The sequence below is a fragment of the Narcine bancroftii genome, chromosome 7 (assembly GCF_036971445.1).
Source record: "Narcine bancroftii isolate sNarBan1 chromosome 7, sNarBan1.hap1, whole genome shotgun sequence".
Taxonomy (NCBI): Eukaryota; Metazoa; Chordata; class Chondrichthyes; order Torpediniformes; family Narcinidae; genus Narcine; species Narcine bancroftii.
Genome location: NC_091475.1, coordinates 174559966 through 174577066, shown reverse-complemented (window position 1 = coordinate 174577066; position 17101 = coordinate 174559966).

The window sequence follows — 17101 nt, the reverse complement described above, 5'->3', positions numbered from 1 at the left end:
CGCAAAAATTGAACATCTTAACCTGAATTATCAGACTAAAGTTTTAGATGTGACATTGCGACAGGAACTTTTGTGCATGCAACCTGGACATTTGGAAAGGTGAGACCCTTTTGGGTGGAATTTGGCCAAGCCCTGAAAAAAAATCATAGGTAAAGAATTCCCATAGGACCCAGAGTTGTTCCTGTTGGGAAACATAAGGCTTACAATGAAGCTGTCCAAATTTCAAATCCAGTTTGTCATGATTGCATTGGTGGTGGCATCAGGACTGAGAGCTCAGCAGAAAGATAGCCAGTATATAGAAGTAAGAGTAGGAATGAAAAAAGAGGCTCATAGGTGGAACCAGATGAGGGAGCTATGTTAGGTAGGCAGACCTAAGCTGGTAGCTCAGCACCTGCATCTCACTGAACCAGAAAAATTCCTGCGGTAAACTGCAGCCAGAAGGTTTTCAGATGAAAGAGACTGATGACCCTTCCATTAGATCTTTCCCATTCTAATATGGAGTATCCCACAGATAGGTTTATTTCTAGAAGGTATTGTTTTATTGATGAGTGAAACCCCAAAGCCAGGTTTGCATAAATCTAGGGTGAGATGGGAGTCAGACTTAGACACAACAATTGACAAACAATTCTGGTTAGATCTATCTCAGGGGAGTATGTTGGCTGCTATCAATGCCAGGTATAGATTAGACCATTACAATTTTCTCCATCAACTGTACCTCACCCCACAGAAATTCCACCAATATAAAACTGATTTATCAGAGATGCATTTTAGTTGTGGTGTAGAGGTTGGTTCCTTTTTACATTCTACCTGGCTTTGCACAAAGGTGAGGCCCTTCTAACCAAGATCGCTGGAGTCACCTTTCCAGAAGACCCAGAGCTTTGTCTTCTGAGGAACTTTACCATGGTTGATAGATCACTAACTAATTCTCAAAGTCACAGAAATTGCCTTATTTTTGGCCAGGAAGTGCATAGCGGTAACATGGAAGTCTGACTCCCATCTACTCATGCGTAGGTGGTCTTCGGAGATGAACAGCCGCATCCCACTTGGAAAAAGTCACATTCAATCTCAGGAAGGGATATAACGCCTTCCTAAAAATCTGGCTGCCTTATTTAGAGCATATAGGTATCTCATTGGCACCAATATAGGTTTACATTTGCTACTGGCTAGCCAGTAGACCTCTGTAAAGAATTTAACACTGTGATATTATCGTGTCTCCATATGTTTTACTGCACGCACTGACAATGGGATGCTCTTTTTTTCTTGTGTTTCTTTTTTGTTCTTTCTCTGTTAAATAGGACATATAAAAAGGAGGGATTCTCTTGATGTTTTGTGTGTGGTATGATTGTTGATTATTAAATATACTTAAAATGAAAAATAAAATATTACAAAAAAAGATATACTGACAAGGGTAATGTCCTCAGTGGCAAAAAGTGTCAAAGGGAGTTGATGTATGTAAGAGAGAATAAATTATAGCAGGACAAGGAGGGGTTGATAGGACTGTTAGGATTACTTTTCTGATAGATCACCTGGACCCGACAGGCTAAATAGATTACTTCTGTGTAGTGATCTGAGTAAATGAGTGGCATCTTTAATCCCTGTAGACCAACCTAATTGTTGGTGCCTTTGTAAGGGGTAGAATCTGTCCACCCTGCCAGTGCAGGTTGGATTCAGAGGGATGGAGCCTGATGACACATTCCCAGGATGCTGATGTGAAAAAAAAGGTCAATAAAATGAGATGTGGAAACCTCCAGATGGATGTGAGTGGATGAGCCAGGAAACTTGGTTCTCTACAGTTTCAGAACTTTTTAAAGTATGTTGTTAACTATAGTAAATAAAAAATACATCCAACTAAACATGGAAATTACTTATTTCTTGAGTTGTGCTTGTATCATATTGAACTGGGAAAAGATTCTGCTTCTGATACAAGTCATTGTCTCCTCAAGCAGTGGGAATGGAGATGAACTGAGATCCCACTGCCAAGATAATAAATAAATACATAATTATTTTTGAAGTCAGTAAAATACCCTAGTAAAAGACATTAAGTCAACTATGGCAGGTTTTCTATGCAGAGATATTTAGCATATCTAGTTCCTGAAAGGATGGGGAGAGACGTGTATCAAATGCTCAGCTTCAAGTGTGCATAATGATCTATGTACTACAATTGGATATTTTTCTTTGGCTTAAGTGGCATTACTAAGCTGCAAAACAACAGTATTTTTCATGACCAGAAGTGAGAGATTCAGTACTGGATGATGCAGCTAGATTTTAACATTCTGAAAGTGATGGCACTAAAACATTTTTACAGAATCACAAGGTGATGAAATTCCATAGACAGGAGTGAGGCACATGAGCCAGACATTCCAGGCCAGCTGGTCACACAATGTCAGATAAAATTAGGTTTTAACCAATGATGTATCTGACATTAAAAGAAAAGAGAAGAATGCTATAAAAATGACTTATATTCCTTTCAATGTCAAGACAGTCCTTTTACCAATCGGATGTCTAAGCAAAAGTACAGCCATTGGGAGTGAAAGGGGAAATGGGTGTCAGGATGGAATCATTCCTGATCCTCAGAAAGATGCTTGTAGGGATCAGAAACCACTCGCCATAACTCTAGAAATTCAGTGAGGTTTTACCTTCATCCAGATCATGGTTAGATGTTTCATTATTGACGTTTCAACCTTAAGATCAGGACAGGGACAGATTTCTGAGGATTCTAAAGTGTCTACACAACCTAGGCATCTAAATGTCAAGCAATAGGAAGCAGGTGGCATGGAGACTTCAGCTGAAAAACAGCAGCCTGTGTATTTCGCCCTGTGCAAAGTCTCCCCATCATATTTCAAAATGTTCAGCTGTGCTAGCTTTGTGCCAATTTGGCTGTAAAGCCAATTACAAGTTGCTGGTAAAATTTTAAACTATCACATCAAGTTTATTTTAATCCGATTGCACAAGTACAGCCCAACTAGACAGCATTCTCCGCTCCTCAGTGTAAAACACGCAGGCACACAACCAGACATAACACACATACAGACAAACCAATAATAAATAATATTTCATGAATATGAGATACTTGAATGGTTAGTGAGATCAGTTCCTTTGGTCATTCAGCAGTCTCCCTGCCCGTGGGAAGAAGCCTGATGGTTCTGACGCTGATACTCCTCTATCTCTCTTTCCTGCTGGGAGCAGCTGAAAGACTCTATGTGCAGAGTGGAAGGGGTCCTCCATGATTTTGCATGCCCTCTTTAGACAATGATCCCAGTAGATCATGTCGATGGGTATGGGGGGGGGGGGGGGCGGGGGAAAAACTCCATTGATCCTCTCTGCCACTCTTATGGCCCTATGAATTTTCCCTCCCTCTTTCTCCCTAGACCTGTAAGATATTCTGTCTCAAGTGCCTCTCCAGTTCTATTTAAATTAATCTGTTACCCACTATCCCTCAGAGAAAGTGTATTCTAAATCTTATTTAAAATATACTTTTTCTTACATTCCTCTTGTATTTTTTATCCGTGATTTTAAATTTGTATTTCTTGAACTTTGAATCATCCGCTATTGGGAATAGGCTTCCTGCACTTACCCACTCCAAACCAGTTACCATTGGTTACTTCTCATCCAATCCACTTTCAACTTTCTTTAATCTAATGAAAACATTCCCAGCTTCTCTGGTCTAATTTTACAGCTGAAATTTCTCGTCCCTGGCTCCATCATAGTGAAGCCTTTTTGCACTTTCTCTGGGATCGGATGCAATACTCCATTTGCATATATGGGTTCAACAACTCTGTTTTAGTATTCCATGCCACAGGATCCTATATGTTTATTAACCACTCTCTCCAATTGTATTCTGGCTTTAGAACTATAATTAAGTATATACAGTAAAATCTCCAGCATCTGGCACCTATGGGGATTACAGATGCCAGATATGCAAATTTTCCTATTGCCTGAGCCACACACTTAACAATGCCTAACTTAGACACCTGCATTAAGAGTAAACAGTTTAAAAGAAAAAAGTCATTGCAAAATGTAATGTAATTTGAAAAAAAAATCACCATTGTAATCCTTAATTATGCAACATTCCCTTTAATCAGGTAATTCCCATAATTTACAAAATATAAATTTAAATTCAAACTCCAGTCACTGGTGCTAACCCAACTCACCTCCATGCCAGTGTCCCGGTCAGACCCTCAATGTACCTTCCTTTACATTCTAACCCCATTTGCTGGCACTGTAACAGTATTGCGCTAACCACTGTAGTAACCGTTCTGCCATTATAATTACTACCCCTCCCCCACTAAAATTACAGATAAAGCCTTACTAATAAACTTAATTATTTGCTAATAAAGATAAAGAAGATTACCAGGTAGAGATAGGGAGACTCTTAGGGTGAGTACCATCAATCGGTTCTTCATCCTGGGCACCGCCATTTTATTCAAATGCAACTTTATTGAAACTTTATTCAAACAGTTGCTGTGAGTGGTCATGATTGGGGTGCTCTGCTGGCTGAATGTTTGCTGCCATCTTCACCAAGGGTTTGTGTATTGCTTTGGAGAACATTTACTTTCATAATTTTAAACTTTTATTTAAATTTTTTAAAATTTCCTCAGTTTTTTTTGGATACTGGGATTTCATTGTATTATCTCTTTCTCTATTCTTTCTGCAAAGGAGCCTGAGCTCACACTTCTTTGTATTAAGTTTCATCTGCCCCTTTAGTCAGCCTCCCGCAGGCTGTTACCATCCTCACTGTTTACCTCATTTCCAATCTTTATGCCATACACAACTTTCAAAATGTTATTATTGCCATCATGTCTAAGTCTTCAACACAGTTCAATAAAGCAGTGGTCAGATAATGCCATTGAAAAATTATGATTATGGAAAACATTAAAAAGTTAGTAGATTTAAATGGAAGATAGATGGAATCAAATATTTAGGAATAATGACAGATAATAATTTACAGAACTTATATAAATTTAATTACACTACTCTTATAGAAGAAAATTGAGATTTACAGAAATGGAAAAACTTACTGATTCCTCTAGTTGGAAGAGTAAATTGTATTAAAATAAATGTGATGCCAAGATTAGCATATATTTTTCAATCATTGCCTGTCGCATTATCTAACAATTTATTTAAATTAGTGAATAATTACATAAGGTGATTCCTATGGAATAACAAAGTGCCGAGAATTTTATTGGAAAAGCTAATATGGGGCTATAAGTTGGGAGGATTAACACTTCTGGACTTTAAGAAATACTATTTATCTGCACAAGCAAGAGTTTTATCATCCTTTTTTGAAGAAGACAGTCCCCTTTTTGGATCCAAATGGGATTGAATTCAATAGAAGCAGAAACAGCAAAGGACATTATTTATAAATTGAATGTTAATAATAAAAAAAAGAATTACCCTATACATGTGATTAGAATAATGACAAGAAATAAATGAGTGTATTAGGAAAAAAAGCAGGTATATTATTAAATATATATATTATATTATTAAAAATGTGTAGCTGCCTATGAATCTGGGTAATAATCTGGGATGACAAAGGAATAAGTTATATTGATGACTGTTATTTGGAGGGATGTCTTATGACTTTTGAACAATTAAGAAATAAATACGGAGTAGCTCACGGGACTTATTTTGTTTCCTCCAGCTAAGATCATTCCTAAAAGAAAAATGGGGTCCAAGTCTGGTCCCACCTGAAATTAGTGAAATGGAATGAACAATTTGGCTGGGGAATACACCTAAATTTTTAATGAAGAGGTACTATGCTCTCCAGAATGAAAGTGTGAAAACAGGTTTACAGAAATCGAGAGAGAGAGAGATGGGAGTCGAATCAAGTTGTTGCAATAATGGAAAGAAGTTGGTTTGATTGGTGTGTGGATAGCATGACATCAATTATAAATGCAAGATACAGATTAGTGCAATATAATTTCCCACACCAATTATATCTCATGCCACAGAAGTAGCATAAATCAATGTCTGAAATATCCGAGATGTGTTTTAGGTGTGTGACAGGAATAGGTCCGTTCTTAAATGCTACGTAGTCGTGTATGAAGGTGAAACCTTTCTGTTGGATATTACTGAAATATTAACAGGAGCAACAGGTGGCCTTCATGGGTGACCTGGAGCTTTATCTTTTGGGTAACTTCATTGAAATAAGTAATGAACTAACTAAATTCCAAATTTCATTTGTTAAAATAGCCTGAGCAGTGGCTAAGAAATGTATTGTGATTACTTGAAAATCTGACTCCCCTCTACATATAGCAGAATGGGCTGCTGAGAAGTATAGTTGCGTACCAATGGGAAAAAATTACATACAACTTAAAGAACAAATACAACCTATTTATCAAGATATGGTAGCCATATTTGGATCATATAAGGGCCCAATTATAATTATAAATATAATAATATAAAGGATAATAATAAATGCTACTAAAGTGCAAAACAATTGACCCCCATATAGAATTCTGGATGATCATCATAAATGTGAGCCCTGACGGTGCGTGGATTTATACTGTGAAAGGGAGGGGTGAGGGGGAAGGGGTTGTTTTGTTTTGTTTGTTTTTGTAAAGAAAATATATATATATAGATAGATATCTATATATAGATAGCTGTAGAGGGCCAAGTGGCCGCATAGCGAGTGGGCTGAACTCTCGCCTGTGTGGCTCACCAAGCAGTGTAGCAGGCCCAGTGACCGCATTGTGAGTGGGCTGAACCGTCACCTATCCAGCTTGCCGAACAGCTGCACAGAGCCGAGGGTCTGGTCACTGCTCACTCACCTGGCCAGGTGGGCCGCACGCAGCACATCAGGCTGGGTCACGGCATACTGAGGAGTTGAGTACTCACCTTCAGGATGGCGAGGAGCTCCCGTCATCTTTACTTTAAGACACACGCCCTGCAGGTGAGTTGTAGGTACAGGGTGATGTCTCTTCTGGTCCTGGGTGTCTGGGTGGGCTGGAAGGGATTTAAAAGAGGAGGCAAATTTGAATAAAGGGCTTTTTGCTGACTAACACTGTGTCTGGTGAATTCATTTAGTAGCTCTACTGGAGTAGTTGCTACATAGATATATTTAATATTGGAGAGTTTTTCTATGTATATTTATGGAAAAAATAAAAAATAAAATATATTAAAAAAAGCAGTGCTCACAGAATTGACCTCTTTACTTTCTGCTGTTCAGCTGATTTCCTATCCTTGCTTTGAGTGGCCCTTTAATTCATGTCTCAGCTTTACTAACGAGCCTTTATGTGGCCATTTATCAAATGTATTTTGAAAAATTATCTGCTTTTCTCTTTTATCTCAGCAAAAAAAAAGATAAATTTGATTTGGGTGCCTTTCTGAAACATAAACTGACCATTTCTCTCTATTGGATGCTATCTGACCCATGGAGTCTTTCCCAATTCTCCTTGTTTTGTCAAAGACAATTGTCATATGTGCTTGTTTTCCTTCATCAACATACTCTCCTGCAGCCATTAATGTTTTCTCTCTATTGCTATTCCACCTAAGGCTCAGGTTCCATCATCACTCATCTGCAGAACACCTCTTGTACTGAGATCTTCTCACAGTACAGCTATTAGCTCAAAATCATTCACAAGGATATTCAAATAACAGGAACTAAATGCTTATGACCTGAGCATGGTTAGCTGGTTGGAATATCTTGTGATCAAACCTGCAAGAATGTCTCCTGTCAGAGCTCGTCTCTTTAACTTGGTGTGTATGGCAAAGTCTTAACACAGATCATAGACTTGAGTAGTTAGAAATGGTGAAGCAGCTTGACTTTTTATCTGAAGCCCATTGTTGTATTGCAGAAGACAACATGCTCCAATCAACACTATTCTGAAGCTAACTGTATGTCACTCTGTGTTCTTTGCTGCGTTGTTTACTGCAATTGTGGGCAATTGATGATCGTACTGCTAAACACTGGTTGGCCAGTTATTTATTTCAAATTACAAAATGTTCTAGTTGATCATAGTCTTGAGTTCTGCTATTCAGATGACCAATTAAGTCACTCATCTCAGTGTAATTGTTTATGGTGTTATTGTAATTGTGTATTCCAGATTTCACTCAAACTTATTGTTAGGTATGGGAATAATAATCTTCAAACTTAGTGGAAGGAGCAGTGAAAAGATTTACTGCAGATGGAGTTCAGTAAAGGCAGAATGAGATGAAGCAGAAATTTCTGCAGTCCCAGGCCAAAGGAATAACCATAGAAATTCAGAAAAAAAATCTAGAAACTGTGGAGGGCATCCTAATGAAGGGTATTGGCCCAAAACATTGACAATTCATTTTCTCCCACTGATGCAGCTTGACCCCGAGTTCCTCCAGTAGTTGTGTTTTGAATTAGAAACTGGGAGATGCATGGACCTGAGCTTAGAGTAAGCATATGTCTCCACTTGAGTAGTTTAGAAAAGAAAATTGACATGTCATGTGACATTAATTTGAAAATTTAGGAGCAAGCTTAATCCTATCTATGTGACAGAAAGCAGGTATGCAATTAATATCATCCTAAATCACATTCCCACCCTACCAGATGGTGGCCTGTGACGACAATAAATAGGTGACAAAGGACCAAGCCAAAAGTCAAGAAATCTTAATAAGTATTTTGGGTCTCAATGATTCCTCTGCACTTTCTTATGAGCCCAGATGACTCCAAAACCCAGCAGCAATAGAAATTCACCAAGACAAATGGTTACTTAAACAAAAGTTGTTTTTAATTTTCTTTAAACATAAAAACAGGATCAAACTTTAACTTATTACTATTAACTTGACTTAACCACCTTCTAATTCTCAATGCATGTAATGTGTATATGTTCAGGAAAGTTCTTTGCTTTAATAGTTCAATCATTTATTCCTCACTTCTCCGGTATCAGGAAATTCTCATATTGGGTACAGAATTTAAAATTTATGAATTTTCACCAGGCTCTGGTGCTTAAAGGTAAATGATTACCATTCAGAAAGGTTCTTGTTGGATTTAGAGAGATATTTGTTGCTCATTAGACACACACAAATTCATTTCCTCCTATCAGTCACTTCAGTGTCTTGCCAAAGAAACTTACTTCATCATGGGTTTTCCAAATAATAACTACTTCTTCTTCCATGTCACCAGAATACCTCTTGATTCCCTTATTTCAGGAGAAACACTTTAGCCAGCCATTTCCTCTTGTAAGGACTACAAGGGTTTTCAACAGGCTGAACTCAGAATTCATAACCCGTCTTCAAAATGGGGTTTTCAACAAGCCTGCCAGCTTGCTATGTTGTAGCCTCAAAAGCTACTGTGGAACTGATCTCTTCCTCTCTCTCTCTCTCTCTCTCTCTCTCTCTCTCTCTCTCTCTCTCTCTCTCTCTCACCTTGTAAAAACCAAACCTCTTCTCGAGGCTCCAAACCCAATGCTTGAAAAATCTTTATCAGCACTTGAGTCTCCTGGACTTTTCATTTTCACCTGCTTTTGAAATTTTTCCAAAGCTGTTCCATTGTTTTTGCAAAAGTCGCTGGTGCCTGAATGTCTGGCTTCAGCACAGCATTTTCATTTTAAATGAAATGTTGTGAAGTGACCTACACTGAACCCCCACAATCTATCTCTTTTAAAGACATATTTATATATCATATAATATAACCCCTAACAACTTCAAATGCAACCTCTACTTTCAGGATGCCTGTGTGAGAAGGTCAGTGACTTTACAATCAGGCCATCAAAGCTGGAGTTTTCTTGTGGGACTAGGAAGAACAGAAATGCTCCAGTGGGTCCAAGAAGAAAACTTTAAACCTTCCCAGCTGGAATAATTTGCCACTTCAACTGTTCATTCCAGCAATACTCCCCTCCTCAACCAACACACACAACCTCAATGTCGGGACACTCTTGGGTCATATTAGCCTTTTGTGATCTTCCACTGCCTCCTATCAACTTTCCATCTCAAGTGAGTGGGATAAGGAAAATCAAAGTTCATCTAAGATCCGGGAATTAAAATATACTACTTCAAGAGCTGAGTTTTGAATCCCTGCCAAAGGTGATCCTCTGAAAATCAGATCTATGAACCCAGTAAGATGCAGAACCAGCTCGCAGTGTACATTATACATCAGATTTGCTCAGCACAGCACTGAATGACAACCATTTTGACATGGAAGTCAGTTTTTACAATAATTCACAATTGCTTAAGGACAGATAGAAAATCCATCTATCAATTACATTAACAGGAAGGCACCATACAAGTAAAGACACCCTTTAGCCCAAAGCCAGTTGCTGAAAATAACCATAGCTCAATATCAGCCATCTATAATGAACTAATCCTCAGCACAACTCTATTGTGCAAAAGTAATATCGAGCTCCAAAGGATACAATGACATCACGAAACAAATCTGTTTGACAATAGTTATGACTTATTGCCATTGTTTTACCTGAGGCTCATAACCTCTGCCACCTACAATTAAATAATGGATGAGCCAGGATTTATTTTCAATTCAAGATCAAAGTTCTCACGAATGGATTTCAACATCAAGAATCAATTCCAAGGCAAGTCAACGGTTACTTACAGTAAATCAAAACCTATTCAGATGTGAATGCTGGATTCCAAGAGTGGTATTCTGGTGTCATTTTTTTTTTGCTATAATATTTGGCCATTATATTTCCAGTCTCTATTGTACTATCCAATGAAAAGTTTAGCTGGTCATTTTCTTCACAGGGTCCAGCGTCTCCAACATTCTCCTTAACATCTAACTCATATCACAACTCATATTGCATCCTTCATCGTCTCTGTCCTAACTACTCCAAATGGTTCTCCCCAAGTACAAGTTTCAAATTCCCCACTACTGATTTCATGTCCGACATTAAACATTCTTCGGATTCAGCAAACTATTAACAATATACTTTTCTTTTACTGAAATTTGTTTAGCTTACATTTTCACTTTCATAAATTTCATATGCAAATAAAATGGGAACTGGGCTTCTGTAAACGTCTATTTCTGATCCGATCTTTGCATGATAATACGAAAGTATTATCTCCCACCTGAACCAAGATTAGTGTTTTTAGTTTTAAAAATAAAGAATAAAGTTGTTATAGTCGTAACAAAAAACTCAATTAAACAGACATTCATATTTTTAATCAGTCATTAATCTCCATTTGTTCCAATGTTTCTTAATGCATTCATGGTCAGAGTATCCTATTAAAGAGAAAAGTTTTTGATCTGTAGTTTCATCAAATTTTCAATTTATCATCCCTGACCATTGTTTTCGTTAGTGATTATGAGAGGAATTCCACTTTTATCATAAAATTATCATAAATTTCTTGAGAAACTATGTGAATTAATTTATCCTCAATTTGACCTCGTTTGATACCATTTGATACCAATCTAATGATTGGTGCACTTTCTTACTGTATTAGTTTGTGATACAGTAAAACCCCTGTTAACAGGAATTCAAGCAACTGGCAATCTCAAGAACCGGCAAAAAATTTGCGGAAAATAAATAGGTAAAAAATATGGAAATTTAAAATGGAACCACCTCACCATTAGTTCGCCAATCCACAATTCACCTTCTCAAGCAACCAGAAAATTCACTTATCTGGCATCTACCAATTGGTGTTGGATAGCAATGAACTTTTATTGGCGTGACTTGACCCATAGTTATGATGTAAATCTTCCTCTTCAAGACTACAAAAGTTTCACCATCAAACAAAATCTTAAACATCAGCCATTTCTTTGAATGATTATCAATTTTATACTTGGAGACAAAATTAATAACAATGAAAGTCTTGTATATTCATAACTTTATTTCTTATCTCTTCAGAGTTTTGTGTATAGTATTAGTTAACGGGAAAGTGATCTAGGGGTTCAGGGACATAGATCCCTGAAGGCCACACAAGTTGACAAGGAGGTAAAGAAGGTGGGTAGTATGTTGCCTTAATATGTTGCCTTTATGGATAGAGTAAGAAAGTCAAATGGAAACAATATACAAAGTTGGTTTGGCCTCATTTGGAATGCACTGCAATTCTGGTCACCCCATTGCAGAAAGAATGTAAAGACTATGGAAAGAGAAGAGTAAGTACTGATTTACCATGGTAGACATTGGCTTGGAGTGTATGACCTATAAAGAGAGGTTTGACAAACTGAGATTGTTTTCTTTGGTGGATCAGAGGCTAAGGGAGGCCTGACAGAAGTTTATAAAATTATTACAAGCATAATAAGGGGAGGGAGCCAGAATCCTTTTCATATGGAAAAAATTTCAGAAAATAGAGGACGTTCATTTAAGGCAGGAGTAGTGGGGGGGCAAGACATAGTTTAAAGGAGATGATTGGAGCAAGTTTTTTTTTTGCAGAGAGTGGTAGGAGCTTGGACGCTTAGCAAGGATAGATACAATGGCACACATATAAATATGCAGGGAATAGAGGAATGTGTGTCATGTGCAAGCAGGATAGATTTAGTTTAATTTGGAATCGTTTTCCATGCATTGTGAGCCAAATCTTCATCTGCTGTTCTGTTCTGTTCTACTATTTTTAAAGTTCAGCATCTATTGTTACATAGATAAACACAGCAGCATTTTGTATGCCAATACATCCCACACAAAGCACTACAATAACAACTCCTCACTTGTCAGGAATGATCAACAGCGACTGCACTTCCTTAGAAGGATGAAGCGGGCAAGGCTATTGGACACTATTCTGTCAACTTTCTTCAGGAGCTCTCTCAAGAGTGTGCTGCTTGGCTGGCTGTGTAACTGTGTGGTACAGTTGTTGTAAAGCATCAGATCGGAGGTCAGTGCAAGGATCCATAAAAATCACAGAGACTATCACAGGAGTTGCCCTCCACACCCCTCACCCCCCCACCCCCACCCACTGCCTCATCGATGGGATTTACTGGGATCATTGTTTAAAGAGGGCTCGCAAAATCAGAGTGGACTCCTACCATCCCGAATGTGTGTTATGCACCGTGAAGCGGAAAAAGCTGTTTCACCGTGTTATACTGTTACAATTGGCTGATAATTAAACTTGAACTTGAACATCAGAAAATAAAAATTCTGCAAGTAATATCATACAATATTTAACTAGTTAACCCTTGTAAAAATAATGTGGATTCTGAAGGATGATCGGGTAACAATTATTATAAGGTTGTAGCAACTGTGTCACAGTGTGAAATCAAGAAAGAGAAAATCATCACACATAGTCAAGTCAAAGTTCAGTAAAAATTGTTTACTCAGTCACACGCAGCTTTTAAAACCATGCACACTCCAAATGACATTATCGCATTGTGACGTCACTTGGAACCTCCCGCATTTCCTTTATAAGCCTCCGGTGAGCCTCTACATGGCGCACACACACACCCCGCCCCCACCAGAACCAGTGATAGGAGGCTAAACCTCTGGTGCCATTACAGTCCATTACTCTTAGGTGGTCGTCCGCACCTTCACATCTGGGATCATGGCAAGGACCGATCAAGGTCGAGATGAGCGGGCTTTAGTCAATCAATCGTAAATATCTCTGGATGCCCCCGATGTTGTATGATTGTTCTATAGCACTCTGAAGGGGCCCTCATACGGCCTCTGTAAGAGTGACACAAACACAAACTCACAGTCCCGGAGTTCCTTTGGAATGAAGGGTGTCATGGGATCTGGGGCCAATTTTCCAAACTGCTCCCGTAGTCTGCCTAAGACTTCAGTCAGTGGCACCTCTTGTCCACGTGCTGCGGGCACAAACTCCCCAGGTACAATGAGTGGGGCTCCATAAAACAACTTGGCTGATGAGGAGTTGAGATCCTCCTTGAGTCCTGTTCTTATTCCCAGGAGGATCTCAGGCTACTCTTCCACCCGATCAGGTCCCTGGAGGCAGGCCATCAGTGCAGCCTTCATTTGCCTATGGAACCACTGCACCAGGCTATTCGACTGCAGGTGGTAGGTCAAGCTGCATTTCCAGCAGTCGCCACAAAATGTCCCAGAATGCAGAGGTGCAGGCCTCTGTGTGGGTAGACCAAACAAGAGATACCCAGACAGAAATAAAAGCTCTGGCGCATGAATCAGTCGATGAGTCTGTCAGAGGAACTGCTGCTGGCCACCTAGTGAATCTGTCGATGACCGTAACAAGTATCTAGACCCTCATGACACTGGAAGTGGCCAACAATATCCACATGCATGTGGCTGAATCTGCGCTGTGGTGGCTGGAAAGGCTGAAGCAGCGCCTTCACGTGCCTTTGCACTTTTGCAGATTGGCAGTCCATGTACATCTTTGCACAGTATGTGACCTTCTTTTTGAGTCCATATCCTACAAACTTGTCAGCTATCAGGCGGAATGTTGCTCAAATGGAGGGGTGGGACAGTCTGTGAATGGCATTGAAAATGCAACATCTTCATGCAGCAGGGACAATAGGGCAAGGCTGACATGTGGTACCTTGTGGCCCAAAGGCTACATCCTCGAGTTTCAGACTCATGACAACAGTTCTATAAGCCGGGAGTTCGTCGTCCTGGCACAGAGCTTTGGTGAGCGGCATGTAGTCTACACCCAGAGAGAGGGCAAGAACTTCTTGAACAGAGGAGCATGACAGGGCATCATCCACCACATTACTACCAGAGATGTGTTTAATCCTGGTTGAAAAGTTGGATATGTAAGATATGTGTTGCTGGCAGGCTGACCAGAGATCAAATGCCTTAATGAAGGTGAAGTTAACGGTTTGTGGTCATTAAAAACTGTGAAATCCCTGCCTTCCAAATAATAGCGAAAGTGCCTGACCGCTAGGTACATCGCCAGCAGTTCCCTGTCGAATGTGCTGTATTTCATTTCCAGAGGGCGGAGGTGCCTACTAAAAAATTCTGGAGGCTTCCTTTGTGCATTGGTGTACTGTTCCAAGACCCCACTTACTGCATCCATTTGTTGATGGACCAGGAATGTTGCCTTCACTAGGGTGTCTTTAGTCTGCTGGAATGCTACTGTCATCTCCTTTGTCCACTTGAGTTCTTTGGCATCGTTGGACATGAGGTCGAAGAGGGGGTTTCATAATATGAGCTGCAGAGGGTAGAAAGCGATAACAGAAATTGACCATCCCCACAAATTCCTGGAGTCCTTTGATGGTATCGGGCTTCATGAAATTGAGGATGGCTTCCACCTTGCTAGGCAATGGAATGACACCCCGGCTACTGATCTGATGTCCCAAGAACTCAATAGAGGACTGCCCGAATTTGCACTTGGTAGGGTTCACATTTAGCCCAAACTCCTGTAAGTGGCAGTAGAGTAAACGCAGATACTGCAGGTGCTCTTTGTGGGAGTGGCTGGCGATGAGTATGTCATCCAAGTATATGAAAAGGAAATCCATGCCATGCCGCATTTCGTCCATCAATCACTGGAATGTTTGTGCAGCATTTTTAAGCCCAAAAGGCATTCTCAAAAATTCAAAGAGACCAAACGATGTTATGATGGTGGTCTTGGCCATATCCTCCAGGTTTACTTGGTACCCACGCACCAAGTCAATTTTAGAAAATATCCTGGCCTTATGAAGATTAGCTGTAAAGTCCTGTATATGGGGACACAGGGTAGCTGTTTGCAGTGTTAGCATCATTGAGATGCCTGTAATCCCCACAAGGTCTCCAGCCTCCCGTGGCTTTGGGCATCATATGTAGCGGGGAAGCCCAAGGGCTATCAGACCTGCATATGATTCCAAGTTCCTCCATTTTGTGGAACTCTTGTTTTGCAACTTGTCAGGCGGCAGACGACAGACTTGGGTTTGTAGAGGAAGTCCTTGGGTAAGGATGTGGTGTGTAACACCATGTTTGGATGTGACAGTGGAGAAGGGAGTGACAATGTCTGGAAACTCAGCAAGAAGTTTGACGAATTCGTTGTTCAAGTACTCCATGTCATCTAAGTGTGGGGTGGATAATTCAGCTTTTCCAAGGCGAAGAATCTGCAACGTTGTGGTGTTCACTAAGTGGCACCCTTTTAAAACCACCATCAGTGAGTGAGCTCTGACAAAATCGGCACCCAGAAACGGCCGGGACACAGCAGCAAGAATGAACTTCCAAGTGAATTTACTGTCACTGAATTTCAGGGGTATAGTCCATGTGCCGTATATACATATCGAATTGTTTTTCACCACAGTAAGTTCCGAACCCACGATCCTGGTACAGGTATCAAAGCTGTGTCTTGGTCGAGAGCGCTTACCACATGATAGTACTTAGTGGCGTTCACTTCTATCTTGGGAATGTGGAACTGCACCTCAGCCTGCCCAAACCATGATGGGTCCAAAATCCGTTTGCGCAGGTCAGGGTCACCAATATAGCAACTGTGTCACAGTGCGAAATGGAGAATGAGCAAATGATCAGACGTAGTCGAGTCAAAGTTCAGTAAAAGTCATGACGTCATTCGGAACCTCCTGAGCTGGTTCAATTAAGCCTCTGGAGAGCCACCACAGGGTCATCCTCAACAAAAGGATGTTGGAAAACAGATACATAATTCCTTGAAAGTGGTGTCACGGGTACATAGGGTTGACACATTCACCTTCATAAATCAAAGTATTGAATATAGGAGTTGTGACATTATGTTGAAGTTGCATAGGACATTTGTGAAGCTGAATATGGAAATATGGAGAAAAGTGTGAAGTTTTGGACACCTACCTACAGGAAACATTCATAATTTTGAAAGAGTGCAGAGAAAAATTACCAAGACTTGAAGAACTGAGTTACAGGGAAAGGTTGAATAGGTTTGGACTTTATTTACTAGAGAGTCAGAGAATGAGAGAAGATTTACTGGAGGTATACAAAATGATGAGGGGTACAGATAGGGGAACTACAAACAGGCTCTTTCCATTTAGGGTGAAAAGTGAGTGAAAGGTAAAATGTTTAAGGGGAACATTCTTCACTCAGAGGCTGGTGAGACTGTGGAATGAGCTGTCAGCGGAAGGGGTGGATGCATGGATGGGAGGGGTATGGAGCTGTATGGTCTGGGTCCACATCAATAGGACTAGGCAGAATAAATAATCTAGATGGACCAAAGGGCCTGTTTTTGTGCAGTAGTGTTCTGTCGTTCTGTCCACTGCATTGTGTTGCCCTTAGTGAGTCAACATTAGCTCACTGTACTATTCAACTTCATACCAATGTTATTTAAAATTATATCAGGCACAAAATTGTTGTAGCCAACATTCACG